This window comes from Tursiops truncatus, chromosome 4, assembly GCF_011762595.2.
Source record: "Tursiops truncatus isolate mTurTru1 chromosome 4, mTurTru1.mat.Y, whole genome shotgun sequence".
NCBI lineage: Eukaryota > Metazoa > Chordata > Mammalia > Artiodactyla > Delphinidae > Tursiops > Tursiops truncatus.
In genome coordinates, this window is record NC_047037.1 from 25,821,243 (window position 1) to 25,833,776 (window position 12,534).

General features: G+C 46.2%; 1 protein-coding gene across 11 annotated transcripts in view; it reads right to left on the minus strand.

Moving 5' to 3' along the window:
• Positions 1-12,534, minus strand: part of ZBTB38 (zinc finger and BTB domain containing 38) — a 76,376-nt gene that overhangs the window by 14,692 nt on the left and 49,150 nt on the right. For 2 of the 11 annotated variants that reach the window (XM_019934276.3, XM_073803760.1), the window contains exon 1: positions 1,274-1,493. The exons of the other annotated variants lie outside the window; for them this stretch is intronic. The gene's annotated coding sequence lies outside the window, so the exon portion shown is untranslated. Of the gene's footprint in view, positions 1-1,273; positions 1,494-12,534 lie in introns of those variants that run through there. 11 annotated transcript variants of the gene reach the window in all.

Genomic DNA, 12,534 nt, shown 5'->3' on the forward strand with positions numbered 1-12,534 from the left:
TAATTTTCGTAAGTTAATAGTTTTAAAATTCTCATTTAAATTTTTGAATATGATAAATATTGACAGATATAATTCAGATAAACAAAAGCTCTTTGGGTCCTTAAAGATTTATAAGAGTGTAAGGGGGTCCTGGGAATAAAAAGTTTGAGAACCACTTCTCTAACCTATAAGACAATGCTCAAAATCATTTTTAAAGAAACTATTTAGAAATTATTTTACTCAATAAAATGAATCATCTATAAGCCTAAAGGAACTAAAGACAAAATAAATGAAAGTGTGTTGAAATACAAAGCAGGAACGCCCAGGAGACAGAAGGAAAATCCAAGGGATAGAGAAACAGACACACCTACAGTCACACAGATACACACCCTCTACAGCTGTCTTTAATTTTCCAAGCGTGAAGCGATTGCTATCTATCACTTGAGTTTGAACAGGGCTGAAAAACAGGTGGACCAATTTGCCTAGTGTGGGCCTTCCCCACTACACACTCAGGTGAAAATTGTTCCTTGGTACGCAGGGCTGCTGCCTAGATTCTGTTTGTACAATCTATCATTGCTTGAATCCTTGCCTTCCAAATCTCAAAGGTTAGCTTGGTCACAGCATTCCGTTTGCCCTTACAATTCTATCCATTCATCTACTAAATGAGCCCCTCCCCATTATATCCTGGATACTCTTCCTGGTTTTGAACTTGAAATCAAAGGAAACAATTCCTGACAATGATCCAACCAACAAATTCCAGTATTTCCACCTTAATTAAATCTTCTCTCCCCAAATTTGACAAGGCAATTTTACTGAAATACAGAGAAGTCAAAAAACTTAAAAATGATAGTTTCCATAAAAATTTTAACTCTCACAATGTCAACCAAAAAAAAAAAATTGATGAACCTCAAGTTGTTTAACCAGTGTAACTATTATATAGAACTTTATAGACCTTGTTAATGAAATCTGGTGTACTTTTATTAGCAAATCTTCAAGACATGACAGATGGAAAGTGAAGTAACCCTGTCCAGTCTGCATTCTTAGTGAGAATTCGAAGTCACTTATTCAAGGCCACTCTCCAGGGCCAGACTGATTCCCACTTTTCTGTATCTTCTGATCAGAGAAAAAGCCAAGAGCCCTCTTGCAGCACCTTGGCCGCTCAATTCCTAACGTACATAATAACGAAACTAAATCAACAGAGCAACTTTCTCCTCTTTCTACTACAAGTCTTCTATAAAAAGACACTTAGAAATAAAACCCAACTAAAAAAAACACGCTATATTAGGATACTGACCTGGAATCCTGCAAAAGTCAAACTCACAGTCCATTTTGGGCCAGCGCAGGCCCCATACTGAAGTGGAATCTACTGCATGGATCTGCTATTCTCTGCAGAAAGTGTTCTGACAAAGGACACTGCTTCAGTGATCTGGCTCCACCATCCCACACACATCTTTGCAGTGCATTTTCTCATAGTCATGTTGGGTGGCTACGTCAGACCTCCTCACGTGATGGGGTGTTAGAAACACACGCATCAGATCTCGAAAACAGATTACAAAACAGAAGCCCTTTATAGAGTTCAGCTACGTCTAAGAAAAGGAAAATCCTCTTGATTTGCCTTCTAAATGCAGCCCAAAAGGAGAAGAGAAGAGCTGCATTTATCAGACTTTCATGCATTTAAGCTATCAGATTCAAGAAGGTGTAGTATAACAAAGGAGGTTTGTTTTTCATCTGAAATTCAGGTGGTTGGAAAGACTAACTTCAGGAAGCTACTAGAGTCCATCCAACAGAGAGGGGGATTGACTTGAAACACCTTTACTGAATACATTATTTTGAATAGGTAAATGTTTGGTCTCCAGACTTGCCGTTGCGTGCACACAGACTGTGAGAACGAGTATTATCAGATTCGCAGGTGATGCAATGTGCCCAGTTAAATATTTCCAGTTGCTAGTTTGGAAAGGTGAAAGGGGGAGAAGGTGCTTTCTTTTTTTCTTTTTGAAACACAGCAATGTTTAGGGTAGCCCTTGGGGTCATCTCACCATCAAGCTTGCCTGGACACCTGCTTGCTTAAGGAAGCTGGCAAATGGGCTTAGAGAGTCTATCTCTGAGGCCCTGAAGTGCTGCGTCCATTTCTTGTCTCCACCAAATTCCACTGACATTTAGAGATGCTAATGTGAAAAGGCATTTTAAATTGGAATGCTGTGCGAACTGAGTTACCAGAACGACCGGGACAGGGGTCTTATCCCCTGGAACTTCTCATTTTAGGGGTGAGCTTATCATCTAGAGTTGGTTTCAAAAGCCAAATACCATTTTCTTAAAGGGCCAGCTGACTGAATGGGCCTGTTCCTCTCAGTTGACCTCTACCTGTCAGGGAGGGTGGAGGGAAGAACTGTTGTACATTCTGGCTTCTGAACAACAATGAACCTCCTGCGGGTCACAGGATGGGTTATCCTAAAAAAGGACAGAGACCAACTGCTGCTTTGGTGTTAAATCACCTAAATCCACCTGCCATTGCACCCTTGTTCTCCACCCCAGGGTCCCCCTGCACCCCAGCTTTTGGGGGACTCCTGCAAGACAATGAATCACAGTTTGCATGGACTCTTTCTGGACAAATCAGAAATTGGGCAGAGAGGAGTGAACCAAGAAATGCCCATGAAAAGCACCACACACAGTGCTTGGCACACAGCAGGGGTTCGATGAATGTGGGCGGGAATCAGCTTGAGAACTGACTGTGTCCTCCTCACGTGTGACTACGGGGAGCACTGCTTAGGCACACAGTGCGCAGGGCGGCCTTTTAACAGCACAAAGGAGATCCAAGTCAGGCCCTACTTGGAGCCCTTCAGTGGCCATCCCCAGATGTTAGGGTAGAATCCAGACCCCCTCGCTGTGGCCTGCGAGGCCCTGCACTGCCCACGGGTCCCAGCCACTCTCCCCAGACTCACCGGTCCTTCTGCCCCGCTCTCTGTGCTCACACTCAGGCCTCCCTGGGCTGACTCCACCTTCCGAGTCTCTCCTGGCCCTGGTTCCGGTCCCGCCCCGGGGCTGGCTCACTCATACTTCAGGCCCAGCTCAAATGTCAACTCAGAGGCCCACCCCACCTCTCTATTTGCTCCCGGCTTTACTTGCTCTCGCATCACCTGGTTTATTTCCTTCATGTCACACACCTCAACCTGCAATTATCACATGTACTTGTCTGCTTGTTAACTGTCCACTGTACCTGCCAGAAAGTAAACTCCAGGACGGAAAGGACCTTATTCGTCCCATTCACTGCTGTGTCTCCAGGCCACAGGGCACGGCAGGCACTCGGGAAATATTTGAAAGCAGAGAGACTCACCCTGATGAGAAAAGCGACCTGCCCTCCTGGCCCCCCTTATCTGTTCTGCCTGTTTCTCGTGCACAGCACTCATAACATCCCCATACACTACACAATGTGCTCGTTATTCATTATCCATCTGCCTGCTAGAACTTAAGCATCACGAGGGCAGCGATCTTTGATTTTCTGTACTGACGTATATTAAGCACCTAGAACTGTGCCTGATACATCGCAGGCCCTCAGTACATATTCATGTACTAAATGAACGACCTGTACTAGAAACAGAGACACGTTTGTGAATCAGCACTCTAGACGGACAGGCACTGGGAGTACTGCGAATTACAATTTTCATCTGTGTGAACTGCCCCAATCCATTTTGAATAAAATTACTTTCATCTGATACATTTCAGGTTGCAAAGCACTTCACGTTAACTTAATCCCCTCCATAATCCTGCGAGGAAGGCGCAGAAAATGGAGACACTACGACGAACTCACAGGGTTAAATGAATTAACAGAGTCAGGGCTCACCATATGGAAGCTGTTACTCTCATGCCCACGGTATAGATGTGGAAACTGAACCCGGAGGAGTGCCTCGCTTGCAGCGGAGTTGTAATTTCTGAGGGCGGCACCGTGCCCGGCCTCCTGCACTCTGCTGCGTCAGGAGCGTGCGCACACACATAGCAGGAGGGAAGTCAGAACAGCTGACTCGCTGTCTCCAGCGCACAATGGCTCTGCCCCAAGTTCAGGCTGCAGGCCGGTGGTACAGGATCACCACTGCAGAAGCCCGCGGCCGGGAACAGGCCCAGGTGAGATTTAAGAGCTAAGGCCATCGGGGGCAGCCTGCCTGGGTCCCGTGCCGAGAAGTCACTGGGAAATGTTGCCTGACATGAAGCAGAATCTGCCAGAGGGGTCCCCAAAAAGGGCAGCTGAGGATCAGAGTTCAGGCAATCAGACTCCTGGCCACGGGCGGCAGGTTCCCGGGGCAACCTGAGCATAGGCAGATGACGCGCCAGGGGCTTGGGGCCCATCACGGCCGGCCGGGTGTACAGTGACGGGGAAAAAGGCGTTTTCAAGGTGCCAGACGAACACGGAGTCAGCCATGGTGTTTGCCCCACAGCCCAGAATTGGCTAAACACCCAACGCCAAGGCCTTTACGCTATACTCACACGTTGCCAACTTAAAATCTGTAGTATTAAAAAAAATTTGATTTTTAAAAGTTTGTTGCCAATTCAGTCCAAGCACTCGAGAGACAAAAGCCAAGGATGTGCACTGCCAGGATTTACTAATCTGAAGCGAATGCATCAGGAAGATGAGCTTTCACTTTCATTTCATTTGGGTACTCACCCACCGCGAGTACTTAGATTTAATCCTTTCATTATGGGCCTGGGGATGATACGGTCTCAGGGATCATAAGGCTCATGCTGGGGACTTGTCAGGCAGGATAAAGCATGAGACCAGTGGGTATGAAGCATCAGGGCAGCTCTAGAGGAAGAAAATCTCCAGGGTGGGGCCCACTTTGGGAGCGAGCCTTCTCCATGACAGAGAAAAGAGTCTCCTGGCCGACACGGAGCTGAGACATGGCCAGTGAGGCCCATTAAAACCCTAAGCCCAAATTCCAGTATCTTTACTGAGGCACAGAAGGTCCTCTGTGATTTGACCTCACTTCCTGCCACTCCAACCCACACCGGCCTCCCTTCTGTTCCTTAAATGTGTGAGGATCTTCCCACCTCAGGGCGTTTGCACATGCTGCTTCTGAAGCCTAGAATGCCTCTGCAGCCTAGGCAGCAGCCTATCCTGATCTCTATCCAACAATCCCTTCCCCCTCAATCAGGTTCATCTCTCCTAGACTCTCAGCATACTCTTCTTTCACAGTACTTACTACTATTGTAATTATTATTTGACAAATGTGTGCTTTACCGCAAGAGTATAAATTCTGTGAGGGCTGTGAGGCTGTTTACCACTGTCTCCCCTAGCTCCTAGCACCACACTTGGCACACAACAGTGCTGATAAACCTTTATGAAATAAATGCAAAAACAAAAACCACCCAAACAGTAAGCTCTCTAGAGCCCACCATACCTGGCACTATTACCAAGCTTTCTGGATCCAGCATTAGGTCAACGCGAACTTCCCTACTATTTGTCACCTATGCTAAAAGGGAGAAACACCTTTGTTGAACATTAAAAAAATCAAAAAGTCTGTTCTGACATTGTAAAAGGAAAAAAGAAAAAAAACCACACACACATATCAACTCTGCTGGCCTAAAGCTGGGCTGGATAAGACAAGCCAGGGCCATCCACTGCTACAAAGTATTTACTGCTCACACAAGTTAAAACAATGAAACATAGCTTTGAAACACTGAAATTGCTTACTATTATTACTTTGGCTCAAAGACAGGAAAAGAACACTCCTTTAAGCTCTAATGATATGCTTTGTTCTGTTAAAGACAAAACAACAGGCCCAAAATGGAGTTGCTTATGCTAAGCCCCATGTCACCAAATGGAAACTTAAAGTTTTGGCTCTTCCGGCAAAACAACCCTCAACTAGGTATCAGCTTAAATCAGGAATAGACTGATCAGTACTAGTTAGGTAATCTGCCTGACAACCCCCGTCATCCCCTATAAGGAAAGGAACCTTGCAATAACCAACCCACCTTTTTGCCTAGTATAATTTCCTTGTTCTGTTCCCTTCCTCCAATAAAATCTCTCACCTTGTATAGCTCTTTGGAGCTCCATTCTATCTGCTAGACTGCATGCTGCCTGACTCATGAACCACTAAATATAAAGCCAGTAAGATCTTTAAAATGTACTCAGTTGAATTTTGTTCTTTTGCCTTTAAGCTCCAGGGATTTGGCCTTTTGTCTACTGAGTGCTTGGACGGAATTAGCAACAAACCTTTAAAAAGTTAACTGTTTTTTTAAATACTAAAAATTTAAAGTTGTCAATATGTGGGTATAGCCTAAGGCCCTGGTGCTGGGTGTTTGTAAGGACCCTGTTTCTGTATCTGTCCTCCCTTCAAGCACTCCCAGAGGTGTCCACTCTCTGTAACCACTTTTCAGTTCCTTCCAGTGTTTCCCTCACTCAGCTTCCTCTCATGAGAAGCTGATCTGGAGAAGGTTCTGGGCTAAGGGAAGCACAGCTGGGCTTGTGGCCTGCTTCTGGGTCCCCAAACTGTGGATGCTTGTGCTTCCCGGTACACCAGTCTGTGACCCACTCCAAAGGCATACACAAGCCCTCTTCCCCCATCAGGCAACCAACAGTAAGATGGAAAAGGCATCGTAATGTGAGCTTATAATGGTGGGTCTCAGTGGAGCCGCACCTCAGGCTCACCTGTGGAACCTCAAGAAGAATACGTGCCAGGTGACACTGTTGACACTGAATCAGTTTCGGGAACAGGGTCTGGGCAGGCAGGCTTGTTGCATCCTGCTGAAAATTACCCAGGTATGTTATGCACACGAGCTGGTCCACGACTTCTAATTACATTTTGAAGAATCAGGTCACTGTGTCCCTGCTTGTGTTGGAGCCCCTCTGGGCAGCCTTCCTGAGGGCTGCTTTAAAGTGACATCGACATCCCGCCACAAATGCGCCAACATCCCCAACTCGACTCATTCTGTGAAGGAAGAAGTTCACCTAAATATGCCAGCCACGTGCCATGCCCCCAACACCAGACGAGCGCATCCCTGTGCCCGGCACTGCTCTGCACACTCCGTATACACCATCCCGATGAAGCCTCACAGCAACCTTATTCTGCAGATGAGAAAACTGAGACTCAGAGAGACCTTGTAACTCGACCAAGGTTATTTAGCCAGTGAGTGGTAGAGCTGGGATTAAAATCCGGGCAGGATGCCCCCCAAACCACACTCTTCACTGCAGATTCAGGAGCACCAAGAAAGAAAACACTTAGCTTTTCCAGCTCTTTCTCGGTATCAGAGGCTCCTATGCTCACGACCCCAGCCTACCTACCGGTGTGTGAGTGCTTTGGCAATCGGTAGCCTGGACTTGAGCAGGGCTGCCATGTGCAGGGGGACAGGTCATGTCCTGTGGTACATTGTGAGGGTAAAGGGCGGGGCTGAGAGCCAGTCCGCGCTCTGCTTGGCCAGGCATGTAACCTGGGTGAGGGCTGCATCCCCCTGCCAGGAGAAGCCATTTCCCCGATATGCACAAAGACTCCATATGGACCACCAGATGGCCCTGGGGTGAACACTTGAGGGAAATTCAGAATTTTCCATAAATTTCTACTTTTATTTTCTCAAGAAAAGTAAACTTCAAAGTAATAGCTGGCACTCATAAATATTATCATTTTGATCCACTTCCATTTGAAGGTAATATTTATCGAATGCCTTACCAGCCACCAGTTATTGAGTGTAACACAGGGGCTACCACGAGAAGTGGGCACAGAAGGGGCAGAGGGGGGAGATTAAAGCTACTGAACTACGAGAGCTGAGGGACCCCAGAGCACTGTATTAGTCCACTCCTGAAACAGGGCTCTCCCGAAGGATAATCTGGGACAAGGCAGCCCATGTCCAGTCTGGCACCATGGCTAAGAGCCTGAACTCTGGTGTCAAGTGGCTCTCGTCACATTCTGGCTGTGACCTTGGGCAAGTTTCTTAAACTCTGCACCTCAGCTTCTTCATCTGCAAAATGGAGCTAAAAATAGAATCTACCAGGTTAACGTGGGGATTAAATGATAATACCTATAAAGTGCCTGGCTTAATGTCTGACACGAAATCAAGCTTAATAAACATTAGCTATTATTAGTATTACCATTACCAATTAATTATTATTAGTGGTAAATGTCAGCCGGAGCAAATACTACCAAGTCTTGGCCCCCAGGCCCCAAATCTAGGGCACATGAAATTCCTCAATGGCAGGGACAAGTATTCTATTTCACTGTGCACCCAGGGTTCCCCAGTCCCCACCCTAATGTTTAATACCCCAGAGGGGCTCATTAACTTATCATTCTTCTTTAATGCAGAGAGCAGTTATTACATCTGAGCCTTAGCTCATATGTGGGCATTTAGTTACAAGTATCATTGAAATGATTTGCTTTTTTCAGTTGCATCATCTGTTAGCACTTCTTCTAAGCCTATGGAAGAAGGCATTAAAATTTTAAATAGAAATGATTCATGTTGGCTATTGGCAACTTATTAGCAATTCCAGTAAAAAGCTTGATAGAAAGGAAACTAAAATAATATTTAACACAAATACTTAAATCATCTATACATTTCCAGTCTGTGCACTTGTCCTTTCAGGTCAGAAGGTCACTCAAATCTGGCTATATAAACACGGCCAGGCGCTGGCTGCTTGTGGGGTCCCGTTCCTATTTTCGATGGCGATATTCTTTTATTTCACAAGAAAGCCTCCCCTGGGATCTGCTTCGTCACCTCTCCTGTCTCTTTAGACTCCTGGCAGACCACATTTGCTCCTTTGCCCTCACACCAAGGTTTTGCGGGGATGAAGTCTTGAGACCTCCTCTCTCTTATTTTAAACTAGGAACCTAATGATAGGTCAGTTTGGTTATGATTTATTTTAGAGAACATTCTGATGTTTCAGTTTTTTGATTTAAAAGTCTTTTTAATTTATGTCTCAGTTTAATGGATTCATTAGGTTGTGGCTGATTCAGTAAAAAAAAATGTTTTTAATTTGGGTTCAGTCTGGGGTTTTGCACATTTATGTGCTGATTTTGGATTCTGGTTCAAGCTTCCACTGAAGTCCCTGATGAAAATTTTTGACAACTGTCAGAGGTAGTCAATTGTTCCGAGCTTTCCCCTTCCTGTTCCCGGGGGCCATCCTTTCTCCCCCTAAAGATATAGAGACATCTTTATCCTCAGAGGGTAGAGCAGGGCCCCTGCTTACATACTCCTGGGTTCAAACTCCAGTTCTGCCACTTAGTAGCTGTATGAATTTTAACAAGTTAATTAGCATCTCAAGACTTGTTTTTTTTTAATCTATAAAATGGATATAATAGTGCAACTTAATTCTTAATAGGATTAGAAGAGACAGTCCAGATAAAATGTAGTATCTCATTCTATTGCTCTTTTTCGCCCTGATAATTTCCCATGAAAATTCCAGAAAACAAAACAATTCCTACAACCCTTTTCTGTGGCCCACCTCATTATGATAATAGCAACCAATTTACCGCTTGTTGGTTGAAAGGATGTTGGAAGCAGGGATCATTTTGTAAGTGGGGATTTCCCTGGGGCTGAAGTGGAGAGATGAGTGGCCTGGAGAGTCCCCGGCTTCCAGGGCTTCCAGGGCTTCCAGGGAGCCCGGGCAACTTAGCTCTGGGCAGGCTGGACGGTTAGGAGCTATGGGGCTCAGGCCAGGCTGACCCCAAAAGGAGGGAAGTTAGAAGAACATAATCATGGAAGGTAAGTGCAAAAATAAATATTTAGCAAAATAAGGGACTGTGGGTAATTCATTAAGCATTCCTGTACTAAGGTCTTGGGAGAATATGTTAATATGGGTACAGAAATGTAATTGAAAGAACAAATACCTCACTTTTAAAGAACAGGTACATGCATCATGATGTAACAGAGTATCAACAGAGCCAAAAACTGTGCGTTAACAAATGCAAAATCGGTGACTCTTATTATTTGGGGGAGCCCTGCATGCCTTTATACATATTCCCCCAACCCCCTACCAACCCCACTGTGAAGGATAAGCAGAGAAGAGGCTGGGGTTCTGAACATCCAGAGAGAGCTTCTACCCTCGAGCGGCCTCTCTAGGGCCACAGGTTGCTCTTTCCAGTCTGGTAAAGGCACTGAGCAAGGCTGCCCTCGACCGTCATCTTAGCCCTGGATGAGATTATAACTCAGTTTCTTCCCACACAGAAATAGCAAGAACATGGATGTGGCTAGCCTCACCAGCATTAGGAGACAGGGTGGGGGAAGGCAAAGCATTTTTCAGCCCGAGTGCTCTGTTCCCTTCACACCTTCAATCTGTTCCATCCTCACCGCTTGGGGAAGGGGGCCTTTAAGCACCATAAGGTAAGTTATGCTCTGAGTGGCAATCAGTACCAGCAAGAAGGAGAGGGGGCAGGGCAGAGTCCTAGACCTGGAGACGTGAGGCCGGATGCAGGACACAGGGGGAAGGAGGCCAGAGGGGAAGCGGCTCGGGGCTCCCTCTTGAGGAGGCCTCTGTACTGATGCCCTCTATCCCCCGCCCCGGAAACAGGACCCTGGCTGTACTGTACCACAACTCTGGGAAGGTCCGGCTTACTGTGTCACTGAGCCTGTCCACTCTGCTCTCCCAGGTGTCATGGGCATAATAATAGGGTTAGAGTCATAAAAGTAAATTCCCCGGGCTTCCCTGGTGGCGCAGTGGTTGAGAGTCTGCCTGCCGACGCAGGGGACACGGGTTCGTGCCCCGGTTTGGGAAGATCCCGCGTGCTGCGAAGAGGCTGGGCCCGTGAGCCATGGCCGCTGAGCCTGCGCGTCCGGATCCTGTGCTCCGCAGTGGGAGAGGCCACAACAGTGAGAGGCCCGCGTACCGAAAAAAAAAAAAAAAAAGTAAATTCCCCAAGGCAGATCCTACCTCTGAAAGCAGGCAGCCCCTCTTCAAAACATGATCCCTAGACAGAGCCTTTCCCAGGCAGCAACTCTTTCAGGACTGTGTCCTGAGGTTCCTTTACATTTGATGACCAGAGTCCATTCCCAGTTCACAGAACCATGTCCACAAGATGGTGCTGAGTCCACACAAAGAGATGCTCTTGGGTCTTGAGTAACTGGGAATCTAGTCCGCCAAACCTTTCTCAAAATGTCAGATGACGGAGCCCCCTTCAAAATAAACAGACCTTGGGTGTTCTGGATAACAAAAAGCAAAGGGAGCAAGCTTCTCAGTGGAGCGCGCCTTCTAACGCCTTCCTAATTTGCCACAGATGGACTCTAGAGATTCTGCAGACCAGGGGTAAGGACCACTTCACCCAGTGTGGGAATTTCCTCCTTAGGGGAGCAGTCCTCACAGGGAGCCCTCAGCTGTCAACTCTGCCACGCGACAGCCCTTGGAAGGTTTGCATGTCCCTTTCCTGCGCTAAGCATCTCCCATTCCTTCAACTATGCCCTAGCAAAGAGAATTTTATAAGATGAGGAACTTTAGATTGTTTAGTCCAATGCTCCTATTTTAGATATGAGAAAATGGAAGGATGGAGAAGTAGAATGACTTGCCTAAGGTCTCATGGTGTGACCAAAACAGGTTTCCACACTTCTGGCTCCGCACGCCTTAAAATGCACCATACTCCTCAACTGGCAGCTGCTGGGACCCGCTCACTGACAGCAGGACTTTACAAAGCACCTGACCTCCCTAAGCCTCAGTCTCTTCACATATAAAATGGAGCAAATCATACACACCTCCTGGGGTGCTGGGGGGATTCAACGAGTATAGGAACACCCAGTCAGTGCAAGTGAACAGCACATGGTACGTGCGCGATAACTGATTTTATTTATAATATACAGAATTTTATTTTGGCATGGAGTTCTTCTTTCTGTCCTCGTGTTCTTCCTCTTTGGCTTGCCAACTTCCAGGACTGAATTTTTTTTAACTGATACTCAAAAACTCACTTATTCGGGTCAAATTGAATGGTGTTCACTTGGTCCATTATCTCTAATCTGTTGGAATATTTTAGAACAGTTCCATCTTAAAATATACCTACTGATTCCTGAAAAATGATATGCTGACTCCCGCTCCAGGAACTTTCAGATAAGTTTAGGGTGGTGACGTCTGTGACAAAAAAGCTGTTTGCTATGCTCTCCTCTGGAGAGTGGCAGAATGGGATTCAAGTTCAGAACTGTTATACCGATGACGACTTAGAAAATATTCTTCAGTCTATTAGAATAAAAGAGATAAAGCCGCGGCTTCATCTTTAAAGAGGAAGGAGGTTGAAGCCACACAGTCACGAAGTCACCTTGACCCTGTGAAGAGAAACTCCGGCGTCTTAATACATTAATATGTTTGGAATGGAGATGCTAGGACCTCAGGGTAGGTGAGCTTTTGCTCTGAGACCCAGAAAACCTCAGAGCTTCTGGGGGTGAAATTGCTGGGAATAACCTATGAGTAAAAGAACAAGACATCAAGCCCCTGGAGCTGATCTGTGGTCTCTGGGTTGGTCCTTGGTTACAGGTGACCCAACGCAAAACCCTGACCATTACATTCTCTCAGCTCCATTGTATCAATAAGCACAGCAAGACTCTAATTTCCAACCATCCTTCTCCTTCCACATTCTCCCTAACTAGTCTGGGCCACTTGTTTTT